This window comes from Eschrichtius robustus, chromosome 10 (genome assembly GCF_028021215.1).
Source record: "Eschrichtius robustus isolate mEscRob2 chromosome 10, mEscRob2.pri, whole genome shotgun sequence".
Classification (NCBI taxonomy): Eukaryota; Metazoa; Chordata; class Mammalia; order Artiodactyla; family Eschrichtiidae; genus Eschrichtius; species Eschrichtius robustus.
The window spans coordinates 89,476,041-89,493,755 of NC_090833.1; positions in this window are offsets into that span (position 1 = coordinate 89,476,041).

Genomic DNA, 17,715 nt, shown 5'->3' on the forward strand with positions numbered 1-17,715 from the left:
TATGTGAGCTTGGAATTTAATCTTTTCCCAACTTGAGCCTTCAGACAAGACATCTGCCCTGGCCAGCACCTTAATTGTAGTCTTGCAGATGGCCCAGCTAAACCGTGTCCAGACTTATGAGCCAAAGAAACTGTGACATAATAAATTTGTGTGGTTTTAAGCCATTAAGTGAACAGTGTTTCCAGATCCTCTTCAGATTCTTGGACTGCAATACCATAGAAAAGAATATCGCCCCCACAAGATTCTTAGGCAAGCAAAATTTTTATTAGAAGGATAGCTTGTGCACAAGGGAGAAGGCATAAAAGAGTACCACCTCCCTGAGGACTTTCAGGGAAGTGGTTTAAAGGAAGGGTGAGGAAGGGGGCCACATGGTGCTTGATCAGTTGTGCTCAATTCTCGGATTGGTTGGCATCAAGGTGAAGTTTCAAGTATCATCAATCTTCTGGTTTCAACTGATCTGGGGTCTACATGTTTGCAGTCAGCAATTTTCATCTGGTGGGGGTCTGCTTCTTTCAAAAACACCTTAGGAATGTGTGTCAGGACTTCATCTATATCTTTCAGGGAACTGGGAGTTCAGTAATTCTGCTGTATGGTGGATTTATACTCCCACTTTTGTCCTTTGGAAACTATGTACATACATCCGTGGAACAGAGTGAGAGCTAATCTTTTACTCCTGTGGGTCTCTGTTATTGTCTCAGAAGCCCAAGCCTTTAGGCACTTTATTTTACTGGGCCTGTCAAGCCCACTTGCTTATGCTGTTCCCTATGTCCTTTTCTAAAATGGCTGTACTCTTCTTTCCCTGTAGTGTTACAAGCAACAGATAATAAATATTCCTTTTATCCTGCTCATCCTTAAATAAACACCCCAGAGAAACTTTCTGGGATGTGTCCATAGAGACATGTATAGAACAGGCATGACTTCTGTCTGCTATAATAGTTAGCATTCACCTGTATGCTCCCTCCATTGCCTTAACACACTTTCCCCAGCCCCTCCATACTCTCTCAAATTCTATGCTTAATTGAAACAAAATAAAATAACTGACAATAGACACATTTATTGCAGAGGGATATTTTTGGCCATTTTATACAAGAAAGCTTATGGCATCCCTCTTTATATGATAAAAAATAAACATATAAGTAAATAAATAACCTGACAGTTGATAATCTATGGATATGCCTACATTAGAATACCATACAGCAGAGGAAATGAATAACATACAGAATAGGATTATCACACCTGGAATCTGAAGAAAAAGGAGGCAAGTGGCAGAAGAATGCATACTCAAGCACCTTTCCCAAAGAGTTTCAGTACTTTCCAAAATACAAAATAGTATTATTTAAGGATATGTGCATTTTTAGTACAGAAGAGAAGAAAATATGGGAGAAGGAAACAACGTCAGAAATATTTTCCCCATTGCAAGATGTCGGGAGGTATACGGGAAAGAGGGCTCCTCTGAGCAATTTAGATGATACAAAAAATGCAGCAAAGGGGAGCATTGTCCTTGATGCTAAGGCTGTGCCTGTTCCCTTGAGCAATCTGGTTAACAGTTGGCAGGAATGTCTAGGAACAAAGTGGACCTCCTATTGGCCTAGTCATAGTAAAGGGAACTTAAGGACCCTTCATCCTCTTATTTCCCCTTTAGTCTCCACCAAACACAGAGTCTTGCTAAACTAGATGCTGTATTTTTCTTCCCAGACTCTGAGGGTCACTGGGGAAAAAATGTAGGCTCTGGGGCCAGAGCTATGAGTTTGGATAACCGCACCTCAAAAAACTAATTATTGTTCTCCAAGATATTTTTAAAGTGTTTCATCATTTCTAAAATATAAATAATAGTATTTCTAATATCATAAGTGTATCCTGGGTATTAATGATACAATCAATACAATCAATTAATGATTGATTGATAGAATAGGTATAAAGTATACTGATGGTTGTTGATACACATCCTATATAAATGTTCCCAGTTGTTATTAACCAAGGGAAGAGGAGAAAATTCACCTTCCTGAACACCATTCCATTTACGTAGTTAGCCTCACAGTCTCAGAGTGCCTCTGAAATCTCCAGAGAGCACACATCTCTGGATGCCTAGAACTCTCTCCCCTGGAGTCTTATGTGGGTCTCAGATGTCCATGGAAAACCTTAGAAACCCTGTAGGAGTAGTTAGTGGAATGTCTGTTGTGACATGACAATCATGTAAAGCCTGTCTTTCACATGCCATTTAATTAGAAGATGAGGATTTGGCCTTCACCTTTTCTCCCTTGTTCTCTCTTAAACTTCTCAAGTACTTCAGTAAGAAAGACAGATATAATTTGTTGATTCCCTTGACCCATCAATGTGAGCAAGAAACATGGCAATTTGTAGAGCTAAATGAAAATTTATTCTAGGTTCATAAAGCAATAATTTACTATGGGTAAGCATTTTGATTCTCACATTAATATATGTATTCAGTGCATTTTTCCTCAAAATTTCCACTGGGTTTCCTGAGTACATTGACAACTAATTATTACCTTTATATAGAAGGCAAAGGTCCAAGAATAGTTTTTAAAAATCCTCTGTAGAATTAAAAAAAAAAATAAGAAGATGGGAGGAATTGCCATACTTGCCATACTACCAATCAAGATTCATAAAACTAGTCATCAAGACAGCATGATGTAGATGTCATGATAAACAGAATAGATCACTGGGGAAGAACGGAAGCTTAGTAACTGGTCCATCTATTGGGTCCATTGACACTTGATTTATAACAGAGGAGGAACTGCACATCAGTGGGAGGAGATGGATACATAGAACTGGGATACATGCTCTTTCAAATTCTTCATTGATTGCTTCTTCATTGTGCCCACAGGAAGCAGAAGCAGAGGTGACAGATGAGACCATTTACTTTCAAGTACACCTCTCTTCCCACATCTTCAACTAGCCCTCAAAAATTATTTTTTCAGATAAGCTAAGAATATAAAAATGCTATTGTTCATCTTATGTTGTATATCTCTCAAATGTTAATTTTACTGTTCCAATAAACTATGTAACTGATATGTTAGTTGTCATAATTGGCATGAGGTGGATTTTGAATCAAGTTAAGTAACAAACAAGGGCAACCATAGAAAGCCTAATCAGCATATTTCTGATGAATGTTCCAAACTTACTGAGTCTCACGCTTATCAGCATATTTCTTTTGAGAGTTCTTCTTTAAACTTTTTCTTTTGAAGTAATTATAGATTCACATTATTTGAAGTTTCAAAAAATGTACATGGAGGTCCCTTGTCCCCTTAACAGGGTACCCTGTACAGGGTTATTTTTGAGAGTATGACAAATTCATATATTCAGACTTCATGGGGTTCTGCATGGATAAATGTCCTCAGGTCTCTGAGGCTCTCTCTTAGAAAGACATTAAGCATGCTTTAACACACAACATACTAGACACCACTGCAATTCTGGTGATTCAATTATTAAAGTTCATATGACTTCAAAAACATAATATATGACATATTAAAGTATAATATATGATATATACAAATACAGAAAAAGTCTCTTAAAGGTATAAAATCAATACAAGTTTCAAAAGTCAAGCCATTGAAAACAGTGCCCACAAGCAAAAAATTAAAAAGTGATACAAAAAACTCTATTGGTATCAGCACATCTAGGATAAGTAGCTTCTTAGATTAACTACCATAGCTTAGAGGAGAATGTGGTTACTTCTTTTAGAAAATATAGAATTAGGAGACTAGGAAGTTAAGAAATCAGGATGTAAATGCAGAATATAATAAAAATGGCCTATATTTTGTTGCTCCAAATTAGATACAGAGAATTCAAGAGAAAGAATCCCCATTTGGACAGTAGACATCCAGATTGTTGGCATGTTTTAAGGACATGTGAGGGAGTTTGGGGAATGGGGTTGTTTTCTCACTTGGAAAGAAACTAAGCTTACTCATACCTAGAGTCATTCATTCTATGTTAGTTCATAGATCTCAATAATCCAATTACTTGTTCCAACAATTTCCTTTTTTTACCAACAGAGGAACAATATGCATCAAACATTCCCAAGATTTTCCTATGTAAGAACCATTCCAAACAATTCTTTGGTTACATTGAAGAGAAACTTGAGTACAGTCCAGTGGGGCCAATGTTTTCCAGCCAGGTCCTATGGCCAAAGCCTTCTCTTCTTGGCATCTTAAATGCAATTTGCAGAAGGCTGATATCTTCAACAATACAACCAAGTTGCTTAATTAGACTTTTGGGAAGTACTATGGACGGAATGTTTGTGTACTCATCCCCCCAAATTTATATGTTGAAATCCTAACCCACAAAGTGATGGTATTAGGTGGTCAGGGTGTTTGGGAGATAATTAGGTCAAACATGTGGAGCCTCATGAATGAGATTAATATCCTTATAAGAAGAGACATGACAGAGCTTGGTTTCTCTCTCTCTGCTCTTTGCCATGTGAGTGTACAACAAGAAGATTGACATCTACAAGCTAGGAGGTGGGTTGTCACCAGATGCCAGATCAGCTAACACCTTGACTGGACTTCTAGCCTTCAGAACTGTGAGAAACAAATTTATGTTTTTTAAACTAGTCTATGGTACTCTGTTTAGGCAGCCCAAACTAACTCAGAAGTCAGTACCAAGAAGTGGGATGGTACTATAACAAATACCTAAAAATGTGGAAGTGCCTTTGAAACAGGCTAATGGGCAGAGGCTGGAAGAGTTTTGAAGTCTGTGCTAGAAAATTTTGATATTGCCATGAAGGGACTTTTAAAGACAATTCTGCTGAGTGCTCAGAAAAAAAAAGAAGAGAGCTGTAGTGAAAACTTTTATCTTTTTAGTGAATACATAAATAAATATGTACAGAATGTTTGTAGAAATGGACAGTAAAAGATATTCTGATTAGGTCTTAGATGTAAATGAAAAACATGTTATTGGATGATGGAGAAAAGAATATCCTTGTTAACAAGTGGCAAGAAGCTTGGCTGAATTATGTTTATGTTCTAGGGTTTTGTGGAAGGTAGAACTTGCTTGTGGTGAAATTGAATATTTAGCTGAGGAGATTTCTAAGCAAAGTATTAAAGGAGTGGTTTGGTTTTCCCTGACTGCTTATAGTAAAATGTGAGAGGAGAGAGATGAATGAAGACAAACTTTAAGCAAAAAGGAATCAAAATTTTAAAATCTGGAAAATTCTCATCCTATCTAATTTACAAAAAATGAGAAAGATGTTCTAAAGAGAAAATTAAGGTTTTGGCAGATAATTGATAAGGAGATTAATGTGGGTGTGAACCATGGAGTTAATCAGCCAACTCAGCTGAATCCAGGAATAGAGATGGGATTATACTAGCAGAAACACTGCAAGCTGGGACTCAAGGAAACAGAGAAAAAACAGGATGGAAGGAAGGAAGGTTGTGAATGTGTGCTACACTTAATAAAAAGGGAAAAAGGACCAAAAAAGTTATTTCAGAGAAAATTGGGGCCACTGCTTAGGTTTCAACAGAGCAGATGGCCTCCAAGCAAAGGTATGAAAGTGGGGCCCCCTGAAGTGCTATTAGCAGTATCACCACTTGGCAGAGCCATGGCATGGACAAGGCCCCAGCAGAGAGCCATGGCATGGGTGGAGCCACTGCAGAGAGCTTTGATGTGGGCAGTGCCCAGCCAGCTGTGAGGGTAATATTGCTACCTCAGTGGGTCTGGGAAGCAGAGCATTAAGCCAAAGAAGATTCTTCTAGAGCCTTAACACTCATAGAGTTTGCCTTCCTAGATTTTAGACTTGCTTGGGACACATCACCCCATCCTTCTTTCCTGTTTCTCCCTTTTGGAATGGGAATGCCCATCCTATGCCTGTTTCAATATTATATTTTTAAAGCACATAACTTGTTTGGTTTCACAGGTTCACAGTTGGAGAAAAATTTTGCCTCAGGAAGAATTGTAACTCACCCCTATGTGTCTTTCCAATATATGATTAAAATAAGGAGGTACCTGGAGATTTTTGCAATTGGCCCTTTAGTTATTTGCATAGTTCCATAGTTTATGGCCATTAGCAATAAAAAATAAATACCATTAGTAATAAAAAATAAAGTGGCTCTTAAAGTAAATCTCTAGATTAGGAATAATAAAGAAGACTGGTTCTAGAAGAAACATTCACCAGACACAGGTAAACAATAATTCAATACCTGTCTTTGAGACTGTATGTCCATTTTAGTGAATTCTTCAGTACTTAAGACAATTTCACCACCAAAATAATTGTTAGAACTAATAAATGAATTTAGTAAAGTTGCAAGACACAAGATCAATATACAAAAATATGTTGCTTTTCTGTACACTAAAAACAAACTATCGAAAGAGAAATTAACAAAACAATCCCATTTACAATTGCATCAAAATAAATAAAGTACGTAAGAATAAATTTAACCAAGGAGGTGAAAGATCGTATGCTGAAAATTATGACATTGATGAAAGAAATTGAAAAAGACATGAATAAATGGAAAGATAGCCCATGCTCATGGATTGGAAGAATTAATGTTGTTAAAAGGTCTATAATACCCAAAGCAATCCACAGATTCAATGCAATCTCTATCAAAATTCCCGTGGACTTCTTTACAGATATAGACGAACAATCCTAAAATTTGTATGGAACCACAAATGACCCAAGATAGCCAAAATAATCTTGAGAAAGAAAAACAAAGTTGGAGGCATTAAACTTCCCAACTTCAAACTATATTACCAACCTATAGTAATCAAAACAAAATGGTATTGCCATAAAAACAGGCACATATATCAGTGGAACAGAATAGAGAGCACAGAAATAAATTCACATATCTATGGTCAAATAACTTATAAGAAAGGAGCCAAGAATATACACTAGAAAAAGAAAAGTCCCTTAAAGAAAGGTGTTGATCAGAAGTGAAGGGAGAAATTGACAGTAATACAACAATAGTAGGAGACTTTAACACCCCACTTACATCACTGGAAACATCAACCAGACAAAAAATCAATAAAGCAACCAAGGTCCTAAAGGACACAATAGACCAATTGAACTTAACAGATATCTACAGGACACTACAACCAGAAAAGGGAGAATGCACATTTTTTTCAAGTAAGAATAGAACACTCTCCAGGATAGATCACAAACTAAGTCACAAAACAAGCCTCAACAAATTTATAAAACCAGAAATTGACTACAGAAAAAAAAAAAAAAGGAAAAGAACAAACACATGGAGACTAAATGACATGCTACTAAAAAAACCAGTGGATCAATGAGGAAATCAAAGAGGAAATCAGAAAATACCTTGAAGCAAGTGAAAATGGAAGCACAACACTCCAAAATCTGTGGAAGGCAGCAAAAGCAGTTCTAAGAGGGGAATTCATAGTAATACAGGCCTCCAACAAGAAACAAGAAAAATCTCAAATAAACAATCTTACTTACCACATAAAAGAATTAGAAAATGAGCAAACAGACCTCAAAGTCAGCAAGAGGAAGGAAATAATAAAGATCAGAAAGGAAATAAGTAAAACAGAGATTTTAAAAAATTAGAAATGATCAATGAAACCAAGAGCTGGTTTTTTGAAAAGATAAATAAAATTGAAAAAAATCTTTGGCCAGGCTCACCAAGAAAAGACAAAGGACACAAATAAACAAAATAAGAAATGAAAGAGCAGAAATAACAAATGATACCACAGAGATACAGAAAATCATAAGAGAATACTATGAACAGTTATATGCCAACAAATTGGACAACCTAGAAGAAACAGACAAATTTCTAGAAACATACAGCCTGCCAACACTGAGTCAAGAAGAAACAGACAATTTAAACAGACCTATCACTATAAGTGAAATTAAATCTGTAATTAAAAAGAAAGACTCCCAGCAAACAGAAGTCCAGGACCGGATGGCTTCACAGGGGAATTCTACTGAACATATAAAGAAAAACTTATACTGATCCATCTCAAACTATTCCAGAAGATTGAGGAGGAAGGAACACTCTCAAATTCATCCTATGAAGCCACCATCACCCTGATACCAAAACCAGAAAAAGGTACTACAAAAAAAGAAAATTACAGGCCAAAATCACTGATGAATATAGATGCAAAATTCCTCAATAAAATATTAGCAAACCAAATCCAACAATACACAAAAAGGATCATATACCATGATCAATTTCATTCCAGGGTCACAAGGATGGTTCAACATATGTAAATCAATCAATGTGATATACCACATTAACAGAAGAAAAGATAAACACCACATCATCATCTCAATAGACACAGAAAAAGCATTTGGTAAAATTTAACATCCATTCATAATAAAAACTCTCAGCAAAGTGGATATAGAGGGAACATATCTCAACATAATAAAGGCCATTTGTGACAAACCCACAGCCAATGTAACACTCAACTATGAAAAGCTGAAAGCCTGCCTGCAAACTCAGGAACAAGACAAGGGTGCCCCCTCTCACCACTTCTATTTAACATAGTATTGGAAGTTCTAGCCACAGCAATCAGGCAAGAAAAAGAAATAAAAAGGTATCTAAATTGAAAGGGAAAGGAAAACTGTCACTATTTGCAGATGACATGATACTCTATATAGAGAGTATCTGTCTACCTTGAAACTGTCAGAACTAATAAATGACTTCAGCAAGGTTGCAGGATACAAGATTAATACACAGAAATCTATTGTGTTTCTATACACTAATAATGAAATACAGCAAATCCCCTACATAATAATGAGTTTCATTCTGAGAGCACATTCATAAGTCCTATTTGTTCATAAGTCCAACAGTGTTAGCCTATGTACCCCACTAACACAATTGGCTATATAGTACTGTACTGTAATAGGTTTATAATAATTTTCACACAAATAATACATAAAAAACAAACACAAAAAATAAAGATAACTTTTTTCTTTTTAGTGTCAATTCTTTTATTTTATTTATTTTTTAACATACTTATTGGAGTATAATTGCTTCACAATGTTGTGCTAGTTTCCACTGCACAACAAAGTGAATCAGCCATATGCATACATATATCCCCATATCCCCTCCCTCTTGTGTCTCTCTCCCACTTTCCTATCCCACCCCATAACATTTTTAATCTTACAATACAGTACACAAAAGCACAACTACTTGTAGAGGATGCATACACGTGACAATGTACACCAGACACATGAACTAACTTACATGATTGGACATGTGAACGCACGTTCACATCTTTGAAAGTTGCAACTTGAAGATTCATATCTAGGGGACTTACTGTATCAGAAAGAGAAAGTTTAAAAAAATCCTGTTTAAAATTGCATCCAAAAAATAAATAAATAAATCCAGGAATACACTTAACCAAGAAGGTGAAAGACCTAGACTTTGAAGAATATAAAATACTGATGAATGAAATTAAAGATGATTCAAATAAATGGAAAGATATCCTATGTTCTTGGACTGGAAGAATTAATGTTATGAAAATGGCCATACTACCAAAAGCAATTTAATGCAATCCCTACCAAAACACCCAGGAGAGTTTTCACAGAACTAGGACAAATAAATCTCAAAATTTATATGGAAACACAAAAGATTCTGCATTGCCAAAGCAATCCTCAGGAAAAAAATCAAAGCTGGAGGTATAACCCTCCCAGACTTCACAGACTATACTGCAGACTATACTGCAGAGCTACAGTAATCAAAACAGAATGGTACTGGCACAAAGACAGACACATAGATCGATGTAATGGAATAGACAGTTAGAAATACACACACACCTATGGTCAATTAATCTATGACAAAGGAGGCAAGAATATGCAATGGAGAAAAGAGAGTCTCTTCAAAAAGTGGTGCTGGGAAAACTGGACAACTACATGTAAAAGAATGAAATTAGAACAGTCTCTAACACCATATACAAAAATAAACTCAAATTGGAATAAAGACCTGACACTGTAAAATTCCTAGAAGAGAACATAGGCAGAACACTCTTTGACATAAATTGTGACAATATTTTTTTGAATCTGTCTCCTAAAGCAAAATAAAGAAAACAAAAAATAAACAAATCAGACCTAATTAAACTTAAAAACTTTATACAGCAAAGGAAACCATTGATAAAATGAAAGGACAACTTATGGAATGGGAGGAAATATTTGCAAATAATGCAGCTGAAAAGAGGTTAAAATGAAAAATAGATAAACAGGTCATACAACTCAAAATCAAAAAAACAACCAAATCAAAAAATGGGTAGAAGGCCTGAATTGACATCTCCAAAGAAGACATACAGATGGCAATAGACACATGAAAAGATGCTCAATATCACTAATTAATAGAGAAATGCAAATCAAAACTATAATGAGATTCACCCCACATTTGTCAGAATGGTTATCATCAAAAAGTCTACAAGTAGGCAAGGACCTTCAAGACAGCAGAGGAGAAAAACGTGGAGATCATCTTCCTCCCCACAAATATATCAAAAATACATCTACATGTGAAACAACTCCTACAGAACACCTGCTGAACACTGGCAGAAGACCTCAGACTTCCCAAAAGGCTAGAAACTCCCCACGTACCTGGCTGTGTGGCTGACAGAGTCTTGGTGCTCCAGCCAGGTGTCAGGCCAGAGCCTCTGAGGTGGGAGAGCTGAGTTCAGGACATTGGACACCAGAGACCTCCCAGCCCCAAGTCATATCAATTGGCGAGGGCTCCCCCAGAGATCTCCATCTCAACACTAAGACCCAGCTCAACTCAACGATGAGCAAGCTCCAAAGCCTGACACCCCATGCCAAACAACTAGAAACACAGGAACACAAACCCACCCATTAGAAGAGAGGATGCCTAAAATCATAATAACTTCACAGACACCCCAAAACACACCACTGGATGTGGTCCTGCCCACCAGAAAGACAAGATGCAGCCACCAGAACACAGGCACCAGTCCCCACCCTATCAGGAAGCCTACACAAGCCATTGAACTAACCTTACCCACTGGGGGCAGACACCAAAAACAATGGGAACTATGAACCTGCAGCCTGCGAAAAGGAGACCACAAACACAGTAAGAAAAGCAAAATGAGAAGATAGAGAAATAGGCAGCAGATGAAGGAGCAAAGTAAAAATCCATCAGATTAAACAAATGAAGAAGAAATATGCAGTCTACCTGAAAAAGAATTCAGAGTAATGATAGTAAAGATGATACAAAATATTAGAAATAGAATGGATAAAATACAAGAAATGTTTAACAAGGACCTAGAAGAACTAAAGAGCAAACAATGATGAACAACACAATAAATGACATTAAAAATTCTCTAGAAGGAATCAATAGCAGAATAAATGAGGCAGAGGAACAGATAAGTGACCTGGAACATAAAATAATGGAAATGACAACTGCAGAGCAGAATAAAGAAAAAAGAATGAAAAGAATTGAGGACAGTCTCACAGACCTCTGGGACATTAAATACACCAATATTCGAATTATAGGGGTCCCAGAAGAAGAAAAGAAAAAAGAAAGAGAGAGAGAAAATATTGAAGAGATTATAGCTGAAAACTTCCCTAATATGGGAAAGGAAATAGTCAAGTCCAGGAAGTGCAGAGAGTTCCATATAGGATAAATCCAAGGAGAAACACGCCAAGACACACATTAATCAAACTATCAAAAATTAAATACAAAGGAAACATATTAAAAGCAGCAAGGGAAAAGCAACAAATAACATACAAGGGGATCCCCATCAGGTTAACAGCTGATCTTTCAGCAGTAATTCTGCAAGCCAGAAGGGAGTGGCAGGATATATTTAAAGTGATGAAAGGGAAAAAATTACAACCAAGATTATTCTACCCAGCAAGGATCTCAATCAGATTCGATGGAGAAATTACAACCTTTACAGAGAAGCAAAAGCTAAGAGAATTCAGCACCACCAAACCAGCTTTACAACAAATGCTAAAGGAACTTCTCTAGGCAGGAAACACACGAGAATGAAAAGACCTACAATAACAAACCCAAAACATTTAAGAAAATGGTAATAACAACATAATATGGATAATTACCTTAAATGTAAATGGATTAAATGCTCCAACCAAAAGACATAGACTGGCTGAATGGATAAAAAACAAGACCCGTATATAGGCTGTCTACAAGAGACCCACTTCAGACCTAGGGAGACATACAGACTGAGAGTGAGGGAATGGAAAAAGATATTCCATGCAAATGGAAATCAAAAGAAAGCTGGAGTAGCAATTCTCATATCAGACAAAATAGACTTTAAAATAAAGACTATTACAAGAGACAAAGAAGGACACTACATAATGATCAAGGGATAAATCCAAGAAGAAGATATAACAATTGTAAATATTTATGCACCCAACATAGGAGCACCTCAATACATAAGGCAAATGCTAACAGCCAAAAAAGGGGAAATCGACAGTAACACAATCATAGTAGGGGACGTTAACACCTCACTTTCACCAATGGACAGATCATTCAAAATGAAAATAAATAAGGAAACACAAGCTTTAAATGATACATTAAACAAGATGGACTTAATTGATATTTATAGGACATTCCATCCAGAAACGACAGAATACACTTTTTTCTCAAGTGCTCATGGAACATTCTCTAGGATAGATCATATCTTGGGTCACAAATCAAACCTTGGTAAATTTAAGAAAATTGAAATCTTATCAAGCAGCTTTTCTGACCACAACGATATGAGACTAGATATTAATTACAGGGAAAAAAACTGGAAAAAACACAAACACACGGAGGCTAAACAATACACTTCTAAATAACCAAGAGATCACTGAAGAAATCAAAGAGGAAATCAAAAAATACTTGGGAACAACTGACAATGAAAATACAATGACCCAAAACTTATGGGATGCAACAAAATCAGTTCTAAGAGGGAAGTTTATAGCAATACAATCCTACCTCAGAAACAAGGAAAATCTCAAATAAACAACCTAACATTACACCTAAAGCAATTAGAGAAAGAATAAAATAAACCCAATGGAAGAAGAAAAGAATTCACAAAGATAAGATAAGAAATAAATGAATAAGAAGTGAAGGAAACAATAGCAAAGATGAATAAACCTAAAAGCTGGTTCTTTGAGAAGATAAACAAAATTGATAAACCATTAGCCAGACTCATCAAGAAAAAAAGGGAGAAGACTCAAATCAACAAAATTAGAAATGAAAAAGGAGAAGTAACAACTGACACTGCAGAAATACAAAGGATCATGACAGATTACAACAAGCAACTATATGCGAATAAAATTGACAACCTGGAAGAAATGGACAAATTCTTAGAAAAGCACAACCTTCCGAGACTGAACCCGGAAGAAATAGAAAATATAAACAGAGAAATCACAACCACTGAAATTGAAACTGTGATTAAAAATCTTCCAAAAAACAAAACCCCAGGACAAGATGGTGTCACAGGTCTATTCTATCAAACATTTAGAGAAGAGCTAAAACCTATCCTTCTCAAAATCTTCCAAAACATTGCAGAGGGAGGAACACTCTCAAAATCATTCTATGAGGCCACCATCACCCTGATACCAAAACCAGACAAAGATGTCACACACAAAAAAGAAAACTACAGGCGAATATCCCTGATGAACATAGATGCAAAAATCCTCAATAAAATACTAACAAACAGAATCCAACACCACCTTAAAAGATCATAAACAACAATCAAGTGGGGTTTATCCCAGGAATGCAAGAATTCTTCAATATATGCAAATCAATCAATGTGATACACAGTATTAACAAATGGAAGGATAAAAATCATATGGTAATCTAAATAGATGCAGAAAAAGCTTTCAACAAAATTCAACACCCATTTGTGATAAAAACCCTCCAGAAAGTAGGCAGAGAGGGAACTTACCTCAACATAATAAAGGCCATATATGACAAACCCACAGCCAACATCATTTTCAATGGTGAAAAATTGAAACCATTTCCACTAAGATGAGGAAGAGGACAAGGTTTCCCACTCTCACCACTATTATTCAATATAGTTTTGGAAGTTCTAGCCACAGCAGTCAGAGAAGAAAAAGAAATAAAAGGAATACAAACTGGAAAACAAGAAGTAAAACTGTCACTGTTTGCATATGACATAATACTATACATAGAGAATCCTAAAGATGCTACCAGAAAACTACTAGAGCTAATCAATGAATTTGGTAAACAGGATACAAAATTAATGCACAGAAATCTCTTGCATTCCTATACACTAATGATGAAAAATCTGAAAGAGATATTAAGGAAACACTCCCATTTACCACTGCAACAAAAAGAATAAAATACCTAGGAATAAACCTACCTAAGGAGACAAAAGACCTGTATGCAGAGAACTATAAGACACTGATGAAAGTAATTAAAGATGATACAAAGAGATGGAGAGATATAGCATGTTCTTGGATTGGAAAAATCAACATTGTGAAAATGACTATAATACCCAAAGCAATCTACAGATTCAATGCAATCCCTATCAAAATACCAATGGCATTTGTCACAGAACTAGAACAAAAAATTTCACAATTTGTATGGATACACAAAAGACCCTGAATAGCCAAAGCAATCTTGAGAAAGAAAAACGGAGCTGGAGGAATCAGGCTCCCTGACTTCAGACTATACTACAAAGCTACAGTAATCAAGACATGGTACCAGCAGAAAAACAGAAATATAGATCAATGGAACAGGATAGAAAGCCCAGAGCTAAACCCACACACATATGGTCACCTTATCTTTCATAAAGGAGGCAAGAATATACAATGGAAAAAGACAGCCACTTCAATAAGTGGTGCTGGGAAAACTGGACAGCTATATGTAAAAGAATGAAATTGGAACACTCCCTAACACCATACACAAAAATAAACTCAAAATGGATTAAACACCTAAATGTAAGGCCAGACACTATAAAACTCTTAGAGGAAAACATAGGCAGAACACTCTATGACATAAATCACAGCAAATCCTTTTTGACCCAACTCCTAGAGAAATGGAAATAAAAACACAAATAAACAAATGGGACCTAATGAAACTTAAAAGCTTTTGCACAGCAAAGGAAACCATAAACAAGACGAAAAGACAACCCTCAGAATGGGAGAAAATATTTGCAAGCGAAGCAACTGACAAAGGATTAATCTTCAAAATATACAAGCAGCTCATGCAGCTCAATATCAAAAAAACAAACAACCTAATCCAAAAATGGGCATAAGCCCTAAACAGACATTTCTCCAAAGAAGATATATAGATTTGCCAACAAACACATGAAAGGATGCTCAACATCACTAATCATTAGAGAAATGCCAATCAAAACCAAAATGAGGTATCACCTCACACTGGTCAGAATGGCCATCATCAAAATATCTACAAACAATAAATGCTGGAGAGGGTGCGGAGAAAAGGGAACCCTCCTGCACTGCTGGTAGGAATGTAAATTGATAGAGCCACATGGAGAACAGTATGGAGGTTCCTTAAAAAACTAAAATTAGAACGACCATATGACCCAGAAATCCCACTATTGGGCATATACCCTGAGAAAACCATTACTCAAAAAGAGTCATGTACCCAATGTTCATTGCAGCACTATTTACAATAGCCAGAACATGGAAGCAACCTAAGTGTCCATCGACAGATGAATGGATAAAGAAGATGTCGCAAATATGTATGATGGATTATTACTCAGCTATAAAATGAAATGAAATTGAGTTATTTGTAGTGAGATGAATGGACCTAGAGTCTGTCATACAGAGCGAAGAGAAAAACAAATACTGTATGCTAACAACGTATATATGGAATCTAAAAAATATCTTTAAAAAAAATGGTTCTGAAGAACCTAGGGGCAGGACAGAAATAAAGACACAGATGTAGAGAATGGACTTGAGGAGACGGGGAGTTGAAGGGTAAGCTGGGATGAAGTGAGAGAGTGGCATTGACATATATACACTACCAAATGTAAAATAGATAGCTAGTGGGAAGCAGCCACATAGCACAGGGAGATCATCTTGGTGCTTTGTGACCACTTAGAGGGGTGGGATATGGAGGGTGAGAGGGAGACGCAAGAGTGAGAGGATATGCGGATATATGTATACGTATAGCTGATTCACTTTGTTATACAGCAGAAACTAACACAACATTGTAAAGCAATTATACTGCAATAAAGATGTTTAAAAAATAAAAGTCTACAAATAACAAATGTTGGAGAGGACGTGGAGAAAAGGGAGCCGTGTGCACTTTTTTGGGAATGTAAATCAGTTTAGCTCTATGGAAAACATTATGAAGTTTTCTCAAAAAACTAAAATAGAACTACCATATTATCCAGCCGTTTCACTCCAGGGTATATATCTGGAAAAAATGAAAACACGAATTCAAAAAGATACTTGCACGCCAATGTTCATAGCATAAATAGATGCTCCATATAACTAATCATCAGGGAACTGCAAATCAAAACTATACTGAAATACCATCTCAAACCTGTTAAAATGGCTATTATCCAAAAGACAAGAAGTATAATAATAAGTATGGATGAGGTTATGGGGAAAAGGGAACACTTGTGCACTCTTGGTGAGAATGTAAATTAGTGAAGCCACTATGGAAAACAGTATAGAGGTTCCTCAAAAAATTAAAAGTTAAACTACCATAAAATCAGGCAATTTCACTTCTGGGTATATATCTGAAGAAAACAAAAAAGCTAACTTGAAAAGTTATATGCACCAACATGTTCACTGCAGCATTATTTTAGAAAGTCAAGATATGGAGGTAGCCTAGGTCCATCAATAGATGAATGGATAAAGAATATATATACACACAATAGAATATTATCAGTCATAAAATAATGAAATCTTGCCATTTGCAACAACATGGATGGACCTTGAGAGCATTAGGCTAAGTGAAATAAATGAGACAGAGAAAGACAAATACCCTATGATCTCACTTATATGTAGAATTCAAAATAAAAAAAAAAATTTAAACAACCAAAACAAAAACTAAGCATATAGATACAGACTACAGATTGGTAGTTGCCAGAGGCAGTGTGTGGAGGGTGGGAGAAATTAATAAAGATATAATTTATAGCATGGTGACTATAGTTGATGAAACATATTGCATATTTGAAAGTTGCTAAGCAAGTGGATCTTAGAAGTCTTCATCACAAGGAAAAAATTTACAACTGAACAGTGATGGATGTTAACTAGACTTATTGTGGTGATCACTTCACAATATATACAAATACCGAATCATGTTGTACATCTGAAAATGTTATATGTCAATTATACCTCAATCTATAAAAAAAAGACAATTTCACTCATTCTTAAGTCCCTTGACAGCTTTAAGAAGAAGTCTCATTTTCCCTATGTCTGCAATGACTCTGTGTGGTAGCACAGATAGTGTCCAGGAGAAAGAAGCTGGGAAAGTTATTAGACCTAGGTGGTAAGTTCCACAGTTTGTTCAGACCTCACAGGACATTGTCCTGCCACTCTAATGAAGGTTAATATTCAGAGACTGCCTAATTTCTAAGATCAAAAGGCAAAAGAGAGGGAAAGGGCATATCCATAATTGTTTACATTAGAAGTTAAAAAGAGAAATTACTCTTAAATAAAGTGATTTTTCATATCTTCATTTTGACTGAATTCAAATAGATCTTTGGGCCAACTTAGCCATCACAGTTATGATTGCCACTGCCCCTTACCCCACCCATCTTGTCTGAAGCCCTTGAAAAGAAAATAACATAGGTTGAGTTCAATGAGTAATTTCAATCAGTCTCTCA